The sequence below is a fragment of the Bos javanicus genome, chromosome 3 (genome assembly GCF_032452875.1).
Source record: "Bos javanicus breed banteng chromosome 3, ARS-OSU_banteng_1.0, whole genome shotgun sequence".
NCBI lineage: Eukaryota > Metazoa > Chordata > Mammalia > Artiodactyla > Bovidae > Bos > Bos javanicus.
Window position 1 is genome coordinate 94,996,697 of NC_083870.1, and position 17,683 is coordinate 95,014,379.

At 39.9% G+C, this 17,683-nt stretch overlaps 1 non-coding gene across 1 annotated transcript; it reads left to right on the forward strand.

Annotated features, from left to right (window-relative positions):
* Positions 1-17,306: 17,306 nt before the first annotated feature.
* LOC133245431 (U6 spliceosomal RNA) lies at positions 17,307-17,409 on the forward strand. Its single transcript, XR_009735691.1, has one exon. It is a non-coding gene; the product is annotated as a U6 spliceosomal RNA (small nuclear RNA).
* The last annotated feature ends 274 nt before the right edge of the window (positions 17,410-17,683 follow it).

The window sequence follows — 17,683 nt, forward strand, 5'->3', positions numbered from 1 at the left end:
GTAAGGAATAGAAAGCATGTGTATATTGTCTCACACCATGCTTGGCAGTGCTGTAGGCATTCAGTAAATGTTTGTTGAATCTGAACCAATTTTATTTACGAACAAATTATACACACACACATACTTCTTTCCACTCCACACATACTTCTTTCCACTCCACACATACTAAAAATTTGTATGTAAATAAACACCACACCACACCACAAATCTTTAAGTGTGTGGGGAGATGCCAGATGTTTCCAAAGTGACTTAACTTTGTTTATAGCATCTGTAAATTACTATTTTGAAATTCCATACTCTAAACAAGATGTAGAGAAGCAATGGAGAGAACTGTATGAAGAAATGGAAAAAAGAAAATGGGAAGAAGAGGCCAAGAAGAAAGAGGAAAGGGAATATGACATTTGGGGAACTGAAGAAGAGGGAAGTGAAGAAGATTCTGCTGAGGAACCAGGAAATGACAGGCAGCTGAAGGAAGATGATGATGAAAGAGCATTTCTGGGTGAAAATGTAGAAGTCCGTGTTGACCAGAAGGATGAACTATAACTGGGTAAAAGGTGGTCCCCACTCAGAGGCAAATGATACTGCTTAGAAAGAAGAATGTTCAGGAGTTTTGGTAAAATCTAGGAAGCAAAATTACTTGCTCTTTTTGAATGACATTGAATTTGTATTTCTATCCCGTCATCTTTGCTCTATATGTCTTTGGGAATGTCCCACCACCTTTGGGGGCTTCTATTTTCTTGTCAATGGAAAGGGAGTGATAACTCCTGTTTCATGAGGTTGTTTTAAGGATTAAATTAGTGATGTCTATAAAGTGCCTCCCCACTCCAGTACTCTTGCTTGGAAAATCCCATGGACGGAGGAGCCTGGAAGGCTGCAGGCCATGGGGTCGCTGAGGGTCAGATACGACTGAGTGACTTCACTTACACTTTTCACTTTCATGCATTGGAGAAGGAAATGGCAACCCACTCCAGTGTTCTTGCCTGGAGAATCCCAGGGACGGGGGAGCCTAGTGGGCTGCCGTCTATGGGGTCGCACAGAGTCAGACACGACTGAAGTGACTTAGCAGCAGAAGCAGCAGCATAAAGTGCCTGATATAAATATTTAGTCAACCAGTAGTAGCTATTACTACTATCATTTTCATGGTATTTATAAAATTAATTGACAGTAAAAGACCTTCTATATAAACTCAAGCCTTACTCTCAATTTATTCCAGTATATCCAATGATTTTATTTTATTTTAATGTCTATATTATTTGGTATTTACTGAGCAGTTCTGATAGTTGTATTTGTGGGCAATGCTATTTGATGTGTTCTTCTTGCAGGTGTATCAAGCACTTAAAAGCAAAATCGGACTTCCTCTTAAACAGTAATATTTTGTGAAACTCCTTTTGCTTCTCTGCTGTTTGGGGCCCTAATGTTTTAATTAATTACTACTTGTTTGCAGGTTTGCTGGTTTTATGTTTACCTTTTCTATACCACTGGCACACAGCATCATTATATGCATTCACATAGCTCTTTACAGATCACAAAGCACTTTCCTATCAATTTGAGCAGCTCCTGCAATGTGCTCATTTAACCCTCAGAGAAGCCATTGTAGAGGATACCATTATTATCTCCTTTTTACAGATACAGGAAGTGCTAAGAGCAGGGAAGTCACTTGCTCAGGTCAGCCTGTGAGGGACGGGGCGAGTATCTGAATTCAAGTTTGTCTGGTTCCAAAGATTATCCTTCCATTGCATTAGACTGTTGAATGAGTGAATATTACTATTGAATACAGATAGTAGACAAGGCCCACATTGGAAAAAAATACCCTTTTAATGAAAATAATCATAAGGTAATTTTCCTCTTTTAAAAATTTTCTCAAAAAATATACCAACAAGCAGTTGAGTGACATGTGACAACCTCTTCATATTAAGAAGCTAACTAATGTGGTTGCCAGGTACTCAAGGTCACCATCGTTGATTCCTGGCCCTACTTACTTACCAACTGTTGTAACTTGGACAAGTAATCTAACTTTTCTGGGCCTCATTTTTCACATTTGCATACTCAGCTGTGAGAATTAATGCTGACTCCTTCCTTCATTTAACTAGGACTACACTGATGACCAATCCTAGTCTAGCTGGAGCATCAAGCCCAGACACAATTATCATATGATAGCACAGGGCTACCCATTTGGGTCTGGAACACAGTAATATTAGTCACTCAGTCATGTCCAATTCTTTGCAACCCCATGGACTATAGCCCGCCAGGCTCCTCTGTCCATGGGATTTCCCAGGCAAGAATACTAGAGTGGGTAGCCTTTCCCTTCTCTAGATCTTCCTGACCCAAGGATTGAACCTGGTTTGCCTGCACTGCAGGCAAATTCTTTACCGTCTGAGCCACCAAGGAAGCCCAGAGAAAGATACGCGTGAATCAAATTTCAGTGTCAAAAAGCACGGCACCTGGATGATAGGAATGGGGTGGTGAAGTCGCAGAGGAGCAGCAACAACTTCTTCCTTTTTTCCTGTAGGTTGGAGTCTGCTGTAGCTTCTGGGCCTTAGAATCTTTGGAATATTCTGGTTTGGGAAACGTGTCTTTGCAGGGGAGGCAAAACTTTACCTCTTCCCTCTTAGGGTCTTCAGCTGAGCCTGAGAATGTAATGTAAGACAGATGAAGTCTGAGGTCTTCAGTAGGAGTTGTTCCACATGCAGATGTATTTGTGGGGAGGAAGATGATCTCCACATCTTACTCCTCTGCTATATTGCTTATGGGATCATACTCTAGATCCTGCTGGGTTATTTGTAGTATATAAAGAAAAGTGCTGAACTATCTTCAGTTCAGTTCAGCTACTCAGTCGTGTCCAACTCTTTATGACCCCAGGACTGCAGCATGCCAGGCTTCCCTGTCCATGTCCATCACCAACTCCTAGAGCTTTCTCAAACTCCTGTCCATTGAGTTGGTGATGCTATCTAACCATCTCAACTTCTGTCATCCCCTTCTCCTCCTGCCTTCAATCTTGCCCAGCATCCAGGTCTTTTCTAATGATTCAGTTCTTTGCACGAGGTGGCCAAAGTATTGGAGCTTCAGCTTCAGTATCAGTCCTTCCGATGAATATTCAGGACTGATTTCCTTTAGGATTGATTGGTTTGATCTCCTTGCAGTCCAAGGGAGCTCTCAAGAGTCTTCTTCAACACCACAGTTCAAAAGCATCAATTTAGAGCTATCTTTCTAAAATCCAAATAAGTATGAATTGTTTAAATACATGTGGCCCCAAAGGATATCAGAAGCTTTGTGGAAATAGAGTTTGTACTAAAGTGAGTCTTCTATTTCATGGACTGAAATTACATGTGATATTGCAGGCATGGAGTGGGGATGGTGGGGTGGGGCAAGGTAAAGATAAAAGGACAGATGAACAAGAGAAAAACATACAAATTTATTCAATGTAAGTTTTATGGGACAAGGGAGCCCTCATAAGGAAATGAAGACCCAAAGAAGTGGCAAAACCTAAATGCTTTAATACAGGTTAAACAAAGAGAGTCAATTGTGGAGAAGTAACTAAAATGTACAGGGAGGCTGAAGGAAGATAAGAATTATTTTAACAATGTCAGTTTGGGTAGAATTCTCTTGGTCTCAGTTTGATAAGACTGTTTCTTTTCTCCTGGTATGTGAAGGGCAGCTCCTATGTGGGAGTTTTATCTCATGTGTTCAGGAGGAAAGGGGAGATCAAAGTGTCCCTTTTGTATCTTCTGTTTTTCAAGTCCCTTTAGCTCAAAATAACCCTTATGCCAAAGTGGCATATTTTGGGGTAGCATATCCTGGCACTTTTCATCTTTACAACCTGTTTCTGTATCATAAGAGTCTTCTCATGATGAAAAAGAGCAAGGCTTCAGGTGCTGAGTCTAAATACTGTCTCGGGGCTGCGGGGCTGGTGTACGGAATCTATGCTTTAGGGTTGCCAGTCTAATAAATAAAATGCATTAATGTTAGAAATAGAGAGTTTGAAAAGACCAATCATTAACAGTGAAATTGAATTTGTAATTAAAAAAAAAAAAGAAAAACAACCTTCCAGCAAAAAAAAAGTCCAGGGCTGGAGGACTTCCACGGTAGTCTGGTGGTTAAGAATCCATGTTTCAATGCAGGGAACAGGGGTTCAATCTCTGGTCAGGGAACTAGGATCTCACGTGCTGTGGAGCAACTAAGTCTGAAGCCACAATACCGAGCCTCTTACACTAGAGCCCATGCTGTGCAACTAGAGAAAGTCCATGCACTGAAATGAAGACCTAGGGCAGCCAGAAGACAAAAAGAAGTCCTGGACCAGACAACTTTATATGGAGTTCTACTAAACATATAAGGAAGAGTTAATACCTATCCTTCTCAAACTATTCCAAAAAACTTAAGGGGTTGGAACACTCCCAAATTTATTCTAAAAGGCCACAATTACCCTGATACCTAAACCAGACACAGACACTACAGAAAGAGAAAGTTACAGGCCAACATCTCTGATGAATATGGATGCAAAGATTCTTGACAAAATATTAGAGAACCAAATCCAATGATATATAAAAAGGACCATACACTGTGATCAAGTGGGATTATTCCCAGGACGCAAAGATAGTTCAATGTCAATCAATGTGATATACTTCATTAACAAAAGGAAAGATAAAAATCATATGATCATCTCAATAAACACAGAAAAAACATTTGACAAAATTCAACATCTATTCATGATAAAAAACTACCATCAAATTGGTATTTGTTTTTGTTGTTCAGTTGCTAAGTCATGTCTGACTGTTTGCAACCCCTTGGACTGCAGCACTCCCAGCTTCCGTGTCCTTCAGCGTCTCCTGGAGTTTGCTTAAACTCATGTCCATTCAGTCAGTGATGATATCTAACCATCTCATCTTCTGCTGCCCGCTTCCTGTCCTGCCTTCAATCGTTCCCAGCCTCAGGGTCTTTTCCAATGAGTTGGCTCTTTGCATCAGGTGGCCAAAGGATTGGAGCTTCAGCTTCCAGTGAATATTCAGTGTTGATTTCCTTTAGGATTGACTGGTTTGATCTTCTTGCTGTCCAAGGGATTCTCAAGAGTCTTCTCCAGCAACACAACTTGAAAGCATCAATTTGTCGACACTTGGCCTTCTTTATGGCCCAACTGTCACATCCATACGTGACTACTGGAAAAACCATCAGTCAGTTCAGTTCAGTCATTCACTCATGTCCAACTCTTTGCAACCCCATGGACTGCAGCATGCCAGGCTTCCCTGTCCATCACCAACCCTGGAGCTTACTCAAACTCATGTCCATCCAGTCTGTGATGCCATCCAACCATCTCATCCTCTGTCATCCCCTTCTCCTCCTGCCTTCAATCTTGCCCAGCATCAGGGTCTTTTCCAAGGAGTCAGTTCTTTGCATCAGGTGGCCAAAGTATTGGAGCTTCACCTTCAGCATCAGTCCTTCCAATGAACACCCAGGACTGATTTCTTTAGAATGGACTGGTTGGATCTCCTTGCAGTCCAAGTGACTCTCAAGAGCCTTCTCCAACACCACAGTTCAGAAGCATCAATTCTTCGGTGCTCAGTTTTCTTAATAGTTCAACTCTCACATCCATACATGACTGCTGGAAAAACCAAAAAAAGCTTTGACTAGACAGACCTCTGTTGGCAAAGTAATGTCTCTGCTTTTTAATGAGTCTAGATTGGTCATAGCTTTTCTTCCAAGGAGCAAGTGTCTTTTTACTTCATGGCTACAGTGACTATCTACAGTGATTTTGGAGCCAGAAAAAAATAAAGTCTGTTGCTGTTTCCACTGTTTTCCCATCTATTTCCCATGAAGTGATGGGACCAGATGCCATGATCTTAGTTTTCTGAATGTTGAGTTTTAAGCCAACTTTTTCACTTTCCTCTTTCACTTTCATCAAGAGACTCTTTAGTTCTTCTTCACTTTCTGCCATAAGGGTGGTGTCATCTACATATCGATTATGTAGGTTATTGATATTTCTCCTGGCAATCTTGATTCCAGCTTGTGCTTCATCCAGCCCAGCATTTCGCATGATGTACTCTGTATATAAGTTAAATAAGCAGGGTGACAATATGCAGCCTTGATGTACTCCTTTCCTGATTTGGAACCAGTCTGTTGTTCCATGTCCAGTTCTAACTCTTCCTTCTTGACCTGCATACAGATTTCTCAGGAGGCAGGTCAGGTGGTCTGATATGCCCTTCTCTTTCAGAATTTTCCACAGTTTGTTGTGATCCACATAGTCAAAGGCTTTGGTGTAGTCAATAAAGCTGAAGTAGATATTTTTCTGGAACTCTCGCTTTTTCCATGATCCAACAGATGTTGGCAATTTGATCTCTGGTTCCTCTGCCTTTTCTAAATCCAGCTTGAACATATGGAAGTTTACCATTCACGTACTGTTGAAGCCTGGCTTGGAGAATTTTGAGCATTACTTTGCTAGCATGTGAGATGAGTGCAAATGTGTGGTAGTTTGAACATTCTTTGTCCTTGCCTTTTTTTGGGGATTGGAATGAAAACTGACCTTTTCCAGTCCTGTGGCCACTGCTGAGTTTTCCAAATTTGCTGGCATAGTGAGTGCAGTACTTTCACAGCATCATCTTTCAGGATTTGAAATAGCTCAACTGGAATTCCATCACCTCCACCAGCTTTGTTCATAGTGATGCTTCCTAAGGCCCACTTGACTTCGCATTCCAGGATGTCTGGCTCTACGTGAGTGATCATACCATTGTGGTTATCTGGGTCATGAAGATCTTTTTTGTATAGTCCTTCTGTGTATTCTTGGTACCTCTTAATATCTTCTGCTTCTGTTAGGTCCATACCATTTCTGTCATTTATTGTGCCCATCTTTGCATGAAATGTTCCCTTGGTATCTCTAATTTGGAAAAACCATAGCTTTGACTATATGGACCTTTATTGGCATAGCGATGCTTTCGCTTTTTAATATGCTGTCTAGGTTGGTGATAGCTTTCCTTCCTAGGAGAAAGCGTCTTTTAATTTCATGGCTGCAGTTACGACCAACGGTGATTTTGGAGACCAAGAAAATAAAATCTGTCACTGCTTCCACTTTTCCCCTTCTATTTGCCATTAAGTGATAAGACCAGATGCCATGCTCTTAGTTTTTTGAATGTTGAGTTTTAAAACAGTTTTTTCACTCTCCTTTTCATCTTCATCAAGAGGCTCTGAGGGAACATATATCAACATAATATAGGCCATATATGATAAACCCACAGATAATACCATCTTAAGGGTAAAAAACTGAAAGCATTTCCTCTTAAGATCAAGAACAAAACAAGAAGCCTATTCTTTTTTTTCAACTTTTAATTTTTATTGTAGTATAGCCAATTAACAATGTTGTGATAGTTTTAGGTGGACAACAAAGGGACTCAGCCATTCATATACAGGTATCCATTCTCCCCCACATCCCCCTCCCATCTAGGCTGGCACATAACATTGAGTAGAGTTCCATGCACAGCAATATTTTTTGGCTCTATCTCCTAAGGCAAAAGAAACAAAGTGAAAAATAAACAAATAAACTTAAAAGCTTTTGCATAGCAAAGGAAACTAATGACAAAACGGAAGACAGCCTATTGAATGGGAGAAAATATTTGCAAATGATATAACTGATAAGGGATTAATGTCCAAAATGTATAAACTTCTTATATAACTCAATATCAAAATAATAAACAACTTGATTAAGAAATGGGAAGGAAAAAAAAATGGGAAGAAAGACATTTTCCCAGAGACATTTAGATGTCCAGCAGACACATGAAAAGATGTTCAACATTGCTAATTAGAAATTATTAGAAATATTATTAGAAATATTAGAAAAATGCAAATCAAAACCACAATGTGATAATCACCTCACACTGGTCAGAATGACTATCATCAAAAAGAACACATAATAAATGTTGGTGAGGATGTGGAGAAAAGGGAACTCTAGTATTTTGTGGGAATAAAATTGGTGCAGCCACTATGGAAAACAGTGTGGAGGGTTCTCAAAAACTAAAAAGAGAGCTCTGTATGATTCATCAATTCCATTCCTGAGTATATACGTGAAGAAAATGAAAACTACCTCAAAAAGATACATGCACCCCAATGTCCACAGCAGGATTATTTACAATAGCCAAGACATGGAAATAATCTAAGCGTCCATCAACAAATGAATGGATAAGAAGGGGTGATAAGTAGCCTTTATTTTGTAATAAGTTTAAATATAGTATAATATTGAATCACTGTGTTGTACAACTGAAACTATTATAATATTGTATGTCAGCTATGTGTGCTGTGTGCTCAGTCGTGTCTGACTCTGCAACCCCATGGCTGCATGCAGGACTATAGCTTGTCAGGCACCTCTGTTCGTGGAATTTTCCAGGCAAGAATACTGTAATGTGTTGCCATTCCCTTCTCCAGGGGATCTTCCCAGCCCAGGGTCTGTACCCAAGTCTCTTATGTCTCCTGCATTGGAAGGTGGGTTTTTTACCATTAGCGCCACTGTAAAGATAAAATGCATTCATGTGGTTGTGTGCATATCTAATTTATTTCTGATGATCACTACATAATATTTCATGATATAACATTTATCACATTTTAGCTGTCTACTCTCCCAGTGACAGACAGCCAGGTTATCAAGTCACCACCATCATAAATAATACAGCAATGAATATGTTTCTGTGTCTGCATAAGAACTTCTTTGGGATATACCCCAGGAGTGCCACTGTAGGCTCATAGAATATGAGTTCTTAATTTGCATAATTTGTGTCAGATTGCTTTCCACAGAGGCTATACTAGTCCATACTTCCACCACCATGGATAAGGGTTTCAGCATCCCCACAACCCAACTGGCGGGCATTATCAATTTTTTATAGTTTAATAGATGTAAAAGTACAGTACATTTCTGTTTTAATTAACATTTCACTGATTTTTTGAGCATCTCTTTATAAGCCTTTTGACTTTTTGGTTTCCTCTCTGTTCTTGTTTTTTGCTTATTTTTTTTTTCTAGGGGTTGCTGCTCTGTTATTTATTTGCAGGAATTTTGTATATTAAAAATTTCAAATATCTTTTCTCATTCTCTTATCTAGTTACTTTGTCTACAGTGTCTTTCAGTGAATATAAATCTTTATTATTCATTAATATTATTATCTTACAGTTTGCGCTTTTTAGGTTTTGCTTTTCCATTCTTCTCAGTCACAAACTATAACAGACGTCTATGTTTTTCTTTTATAATTTTACTTTTTACATTTATTATGTCTTTAATCATCTTCGAGCCAGTCTTGTATAAAATGTAGAATTGATGAAATATGGTAGTTATACTTTAAGCCTTGATATATCAATTTCTGAGGGGAATCTTAAAACCTTCTGCTACAATTATGCATTTATTTATAATATTCCTCCCTGCAGTTTTGCATATTTTAAGACTGTAAAGTTAGGTGCATCTATGTGTTTTACCTATTGCATTTTGCCTACTGTTTCTTCTATGAGTATGTAATAACTTCATCACTTGTTCTCTTTTGAAACTAAAATCCCTCTTTGACAGATACTACAGCCACAACCCAGTTCATATTTCCCCGGTGTATATTTTTTGATCTTTTTATTTTTAGTCTTTCCATCTCTTTATGTTTTACGTGTGTGTGTCTCTGATAACCAATTTATTGTTAGATATAATTTTTAAAAATCCAGTTAGTGAGATTAATTTGTTTTCATGTAAAGTAATTGCTACATATTCAGTCACTCCTACCATCAATGTGCTATTCATTCATTTTCATCTTTAACTTCCACTTCTGTTTTTGTTTCTTTTTGAAGTATAGTTAATTTACAATGTTGTGTTAGTTTCTGGTATACAGCAAAGTGATTCAATTATACATATATAATTTTTTTAATATTCATTTTATTACAATTTATTATAAGATATTGAATATAGTTCCCTGTGCTATAAAGTAGGACTTTGTTGTTTATCTATTTTGTATTATAGTATTTTGTATCTGCTAATCCCAAACTCCTAATTTATGGCTCCCCCTGCTATCCCCTTTGGTAACCAGAAGTTTTTTATCTATGTTTGTTAGTCCATTTCTGTTTTGTAAATAGGTTCATTTTTATCATATTTTGAATTTCACATATAGATGATATCATATGATACTTGTCTTTCTCTGTCTGACTTTCTTCACTTAGTATGGTAATCCCTAAGTACATCCATGGTGCTACAAATGGCGTTAGTTCATTCTCTTTTATGGCTGAGTAGTATTTCATTATTTATATATGTGTATTATATATACACATATATATGTATTATATAACATCTTCATTACCTAGTTATCTGTTGATAGACATTTAGGTTGCTTCCATATTGTAAGTTGTGCTTCTGTGAACACTGGGGTGCATGTGTCTTTTTTAATTAGAGTTTTCCCCAGGAGTGGGATTGCTGGCTCCCATGGTAACTCTATTTTTAATTTTTTAAGGAAGCTCCATACTGTCTCCATAGTTGGTTCACCAATATATATTCCCACCAACAGTGTATGATGGTTCCCTTTTCTCCACACCCTCTTTAGCATTTACTATTTGTAGACTTTTTGATGATGGCCATTCTGAACAATGTGAAATGGTTTTGATTTGTACTTCTCTAATAATTAACGATGTTGAGCATTTTTTCATGTGCTTATTGGCCATCTGTATGTCCTCTTTGGTCTTCTCTGTGGCTCAGATGGTAAAGAATCTGCCTGCAATACAGGAGACCTGGGTTTGATCCCTGGATAGGGAAGGTCCTCTGGAGAAGGGCATGGTAACCCACTTCATTATTCTTGCCTAGAGAATCCCCATGGACAGGGAAGCCTGGCATGCTACAGTCCATGGGGTCACAGAGTTGGACACAACTGAGGAACTAAGCATAGCACAGCATGTCTTCTTAGCAGAAATGTCTATTTAAGTCCTCTGCCCATTTTTTGATTGGGTTGTTTTTCTGTTATTGAGTTATATGAGCTGTTTGCATATTTTGAAAATTAAGCCCTTGTCAATCACATTGTTTGCAAATATTTTCTCCCGTGCTGTAGTTTATCTTTTTTTAAATGGTTTCCTTGGCCGTGCAAAAGCTTATAAGTTTGATTAGATCCCATTGGCTTATTTTTGCTTTCATTTCTATTGCTTTTGAGAGACTGATATAAAAAATATTGCTACTATTTATGTCAGAGAATGTTTTGCCTATGTTTTTTTCTAGAAGTTTCATGATGTCTCATCTTATAATTTAGTTTTTTTTTTTTTTTATTGGCTGCATTGGGTCTTAGTTGCAGTATGTTGAGTCTTTGTTGTGTTATGCAGAATCTTAAGTTGGGGTGCATGGGCTCTCTAGTTGTAGTGTGTGGGCTTGATTGTCCTGCAGAATATAGGACATTCCCTGACCAGGGATTGAACCCAAGTCCCCTGCATTGCAAGGCAGATACTTAACCACTGGAAAACCTCTTAAAGTTGTGGTTGGATTAAATAAGATAATGTTGGGTTGGCCAAAAAGTTAGTTTGGGTTTTTCTGTAAGATGCTATAGAAAAACACAAGTGAACTTTTTTGCCAACTCAAAATGTAAAATGCTCTGGCCTTGGAGAAAGTCTTATCCTTGTCAGATACAGATTCAAATCTCTATATTGAACACTTGACTCATTTCCACTCTGCTACATTATGACTAGGTTGAGTGTAGGTTCTTTGTCATCTCCAAAGTACAATGAATTGCTCTATTTCCTTAGAGAGTGACTGTTGTCTCTCTCAAAGCCCTATGTCTTCATAATTTGGACCAGGAATACTTGCCAGCAGGATAAAGGCTCACAGGAGATCCTGTTCTTTATGGACAACTGAAGTTGATAATTCTGCTTTTCACATATGAAAATTTAGATTCAGACTAAGCTGAGATATATTAATGTGGCTGTTATGTTTATTGGAATAGATTATTATTGCTTATAAATGTATAATAATCCCATGAATTAAGTACTAATATCATTTTGCTGATAAGGAAATAGAAGGTCACATACATTAGGTAACCTGACCAAGGTGACACGGTTGATAAGGAGAAGGTAAATAGTCTAGGGTAGTGTAAGGAGGATGGGCTATGGAGTCAGACAAATCTAAATTAGAATCTGGGAATTGCCATTTACTACATCTTGATCTTTGGCCCAGGGACTAAATTCTTTGAATCTCAGTTTCCTCACCTGTAAAGGGGAGATTATAATACTATTGACCTCACCTGAATGTTGTGAGGTTGAAACGAGAGAGTACATGTAAAGCGGAGTGCCTGGCACATGCTAAGTGCTCCATAAGTCTTTAGGCACTGCTTGGTAAGTGCCCTGGGAACCCAGAGCCCATAGAGCTCACCCACAGTACTGCCTTAGGGGAAATCTGAATCATCATCAAACTCCTTTAGAACACTTCACTGGGCAGTCAAACTTTGGCCTGACAATTTTCTGGGCTATGATTCAAGATAAGAGTCCCAGAAAGGAAATGGAGCAGCACAGTGCAGACCACCCACACCCTGCCCAACACAGCTGTTTGGACCAGGACTGGGAATCTGACCCAAAGGCAAGCAACCAACAGCCTGTAAATGTTGCCTGGCTTCTAAAAAATGAGTTGGACAAATCAATATTTCTCTCTCAGGGATTCAAGTTGGAAAACATGAAGTGATTGAGGCCATTAACAGCAATAAAAATTATAACTAAAGAGAGAGGTCATGAGGTTAAGGGTAAGTGTAGGAGAAAATGGAGCCTTGGCTGTGACAAACTAAAGTGATGAGGAAGCAGAAAATACAAGTAAACAGAAGCTATGAAGTTGAAAAAGGTATGTCTATTCAACAAATCTTTCTAGAGTTCCTTCTATGAACTAGGCACTGTGTAAGCTCTGAGTACACAAAAGTGAGGTAAAAAGCAATTTTTTACCAACCAGACACAGCCTCTGCCTTCACAGCACTTAATTTTAGTAGGGAAGAGAGAGAAAACAAAATAAAACAAAATTTGTTTTACAAAATAAAACAAAACTTGTTTATTTACAAATAAATAATTAATTACAAATTGTTTTAAGGGCTAATAGAAAACAAGAATGGGGCTTCAATAGAACATACCAGGAAAGGAGCTGTTTAAGAAATATCATGGTGAGGGAAATTCTCTCAGGACAGATCATTCAAGTGAGGTCTGTAGAATGAGAAGGAGCCAGAGAGAAGAGTGTTTGAGGCAGAGGATGTGTAATGCCTGTCGGTAAGAAAGGGCTTACGATCAAGGAAGCTAGAAAACAACAAAACAAGTCAGGTTGCTGGAGGGAAGTGAAGGAAAGGGAAGCAGCCTGAGATGAGTTTGGAGGGGTAAGCAGGAAGCATGGCACAGGATCAGCGGACCTTGGAATGGAGTTGGGTATTTAGTCCCTGTGTAGAGAGAAGCCATGAAAGTATTTGAGGCTGGGTAGTAACATGATCCAGTATAATGTGGTAGATAAGCATGAAGGCCGGAGATTCAGTCTGAGTCCAAGCCTGCTGCTGCTGCTGCTGCTAAGTCGCTTCAGTCATGTCCAACTCTGTGTGACCCCAGAGACGGCAGCCCACCAGGCTTCCCCGCCCCTGGGATTCTCCAGGCAAGAACACTGGAGTGGGTTGCCATTTCCTTCTCCAGTGCATGAAAGTGAAAAGTGAAAGTGAAGTCGTTCAGTCGTGCCCGACTCTTAGCAACCCCATGGACTGTAGCTTACCAGGCTCCTCTGTCCATGGGATTTTCCAGGCAAGAGTACTGGAGTGGGGTGCCATTGCCTTCTCCGGAGTCCAAGCCTAAGTTCTACCATTTACCAGCTGTGTGACCTTGGGCAATTAACCTCTCTGGGCTCCAGTTTCCTTTCCTATGGAATTGAGGTAAATCGGTTCTTATCTCATAGAGTGGTTGTAAGGACTAAACATATATAAAGTGTTTACAGCACTTCCTGGCACTTAAGAAACACCTAATAAATGTAAGCTTGTACTATTATTTTCTTTTCAAAAACGTCATCAGTTCAGTTCAGTTCAGTCACTCAGTCGTGTCCGACTCTTTGCGACCCCATGAATCGCAGCACGCCAGGCCTCCCTGTCCATCACCAACTCCTGGAGTTTACCCAGACTCAAGTCCATTGAGTTGGTGATGTCATCCAGCCATCACATCCTCCACCGTCCCCCTCTCCTCCTGCCCCCAATCTCTCCCAGCATCAGGGTCTTTTCCAGTGAGTCAACTCTTCACATAAGGTGGCCAAAGTATTGGAGTTTCACTTCAGCATCAGTCCTTCCAATGAACACCCAGGACTGATCTCCTTTAGGATGGACTGGTTGGATCTCCTTGCAGTCCAAGGGAATCTCAAGAGTCTTCTCCAACACCATGGTTCAAAAGCATCAATTCTTTGGCGCTCAGCTTTCTTCACAGTCCAACTCTCACATCCATACATGACCACTGGGAAAACCATAGCCTTGACTAGACAGACCTTTGTTGGCAAAGTAATGTCTCTGCTTTTTAATATGCTGTCTAGGTTGGTCATAACTTTTCTTCCAAGGAGTAAGCGTCTTTTAATTTCATGGATGCAATCACCATCTGCAATGATTTTGGAGCCCCCCAAAATAAAGTCTGACACTGTTTCCACTGTTTCCCCATCTATCTACCATGAAGTGATGGGACCAGATGCCATGATCTTAGTTTTCTGAATGTTGAGCATTAAGCCAACTTTTTCACTCTCCTCTTTCACTTTCATCAAGAAGCTTTTTAGTTCCTCTTCACTTTCTGCCATAAGGGTGGTGTCATCTGCATATCTGAGGTTATTGATATTTCTCCCGGCAATCTTGATTCCAGCTTGTGCTTCTTCCAGCCCAGCGTTTCTCATGATGTACTCTGCATATAAGTTAAATAAGCAGGATGACAATATACAGCCTTGACGTACTCCTTTTCCTATTTGGAACCAGTCTGTTGTTCCATGTCCAGTTCTAACTGTTGCTTCCTGGCTTGCAAATAGGTTTCTCAAGATGCAGGTCAGGTGGTCTGGTATTCCCATCTCTTAAAGAATTTTCCACGGTTTGTTGTGATCCACACAGTCAAAGGCTTTGGCATAGTCAAGAAAGCAGAAATAGATGTTTTTCTGGAACTCTCTTGCCTTTTCAATGATCCAGTGGATGTTGGCAATTTGATCTCTGGTTCCTCCTTTTCTAAAACCAGCTTGAACATTTGGAAGTTCACGGTTCACGTATTGCTGAAGCCTGGCTTGGAGAATTTTGAGCATTACTTTACTAGTGTGTGAGATGAGTGCAATTGTGTGGTAGTATGAGCATTCCTCGGCACTGCCTTTCTTTGGGATTGGAATGAAAACTGACCTTTTCCAGTCCTGCAGCCACTGCTGAGTTTTCCAAATTTGCTGGCATATTGAGTGCAGCACTTTCACAGCATCATCTTTCAGGATTTGAAATAGCTCAACTGCAATTTCATCACCTCCACCAGCTTTGTTCGTAGTGATGCTTTCTAAGGCCCACTTGACTTCACATTCCAGGATGTCTGGCTCTAGGTGAGTGATTACACCATCATGATTATCTGGGTTGTGAAAAACATCATCAGATCAGATCAGATCAGTCGCTCAGTCGTGTCCGACTCTTTGCGACCCCATGAATCGCAGCATGCCAGGCCTCCCTGTCCATCACCAACTCCCAGAGTTCACTGAGACTCACGTCCATCAAGTCAGTGATGCCATCCAGCCATCTCATCCTCTGTCGTCCCCTTCTCCTCTTGCCCCCAATCCCTCCCAGCATCAGAGTCTTTTCCAATGAGTCAACTCTTCACATGAGGTGACCAAAGTACTGGAGTTTCAGCTTTAGCATCATTCCTTCCAAAGAAATCCCAGGGCTGATCTCCAGTAGATATAATGGTCATCTGAGTTAAATTCACCCATTCCAGTCCATTTCAGTTCGCTGATTCCTAGAATGTCGACATTCACTCTTCCCATCTCTTGTTTGACCACTTTCAATTTGCCTTGATTCATGGACTTGACATTCCAGGTTCCTATGCAATAATGCTCTTTACAGCATCAGACCTTGCTTCTATCACCAGTCACATCCACAGCTGGGTATTCTTTTTGCTTTGGCTCCATCCCTTCATTCTGGAGTTATTTCTCCACTGATCTCCAATAGCATATTGGGCACCTACTGACCTGGGGAGTTTCTCTTTCAGTATCCTATCATTTTGCCTTTTCATACTGGTTGAAAAATATCATGGTAGCTACTAAATCGGAGAAGGCAATGGCACCCTACTCCAGTACTCTTGCCTGGAGAATCCCATGGACAGAGGAGCCTGGTAGGCTGCAGTCCATGGGCTCTCGAAGAGTCGGACACGACTAAGCAATTTCTCTTTCATTTTTAACTTTCATGCATTGGAGAAGGAAATGGCAACCCACTCCAGTGTTCTTGCCTGGAGAATCCCAGGGATGGGGGAGCCTGGTAGGCTGCCGTCTATGGGGTCACACAGAGTCAGACATGACTGAAGTGACTTAGCAGCAGCAGCAGCTACTAAATGGAGAATGAATGTGTGGGGGACAAAAGAGAGGCCAATTATGAGATAGTTGAAGAGTCCGAGTGAGAGATGAGTGAAGTGGTTGAAGTACAGAAAGAAAAATGGACGAATTCAACATATTTTTGGAGGTAAAATTTTCATATATTGTAGATAGCTTGGACACTGTGGTTGAGGAAAATAAAGAAATCAGAATGACTCCTAAGTTTCTGGCTAGAGCAGCCAACAGATGGAAGTGATATCTGCTGAAAGGGAGGAGCCTGGGGGAAGCAGGTTTGGCCAGGAAATGAGGAGTTCTATTTTAGACTTGTTAAACTGAAGATGTCAGTGAGATATCCAAGTAGGTGTCAATTAGGCAGTTGGTTATAAGCTTGGAGACCAGGAGAGAGGTCTGGGATGAAAATATGAATTTAGAAGTCATTAGCATAATCAGCATTTGAAGGTTTAGTAACGACTGAGATCAGCTAGGGAGAGAGAACACAGAGGGAAGTGAAGGGAGCCAAGAGGACTGAAGGGTAACACATTTTATTTAGGGTGGTTGAATAGACAACGGGAATGAGGAGAGGCTTATGGAATGAAAGGAAAGCCAGAAGAGTAGGATAACAAAAACCAAGAGAAGAGACTGTTTCAAGAATATTGGAGAGGTTTACTTAGAGTGTGGAACGTCCACTAAGATGAGAACAGAAAAATATTAGTCACTGATGACTTTGACGAGAGCAGTTTCAGTGAAGGATGTGTGTGTGGGTGAAGGGGGTCACACTTCAATAGCATCAATTAGGTTGAAAAATAAATTGGAGGTGTTCCTGCTTTGATAGCATGTATAGTAAGACTGGAACAATACAGAGAAAATTGGTATAACTCCTACATTCAGATGACACACAAATTCGTGAAGTGTTCTGTGTTTGGATTTGACTTTTGGACAAAGTCAGCTTTCACATATTCAAAAAAGAAAATTGAATCCACAAGGATGAAAGGGATCCTAAAACTGAACATAAACAGATAGAAATAAACTTAACTATATTTAAATAAGTAAAATAACCACTCCGAGGGAAAATAAAAAACGAATCCAGATAACTTTTGAACATAGTATTTTGACTATATTCCTTTAGTACAAAAACAAAACTGCAGACAAATATTGAGCCATATTTAATAGATTGTTGGGGTTTTTTCTTTAGTGGAA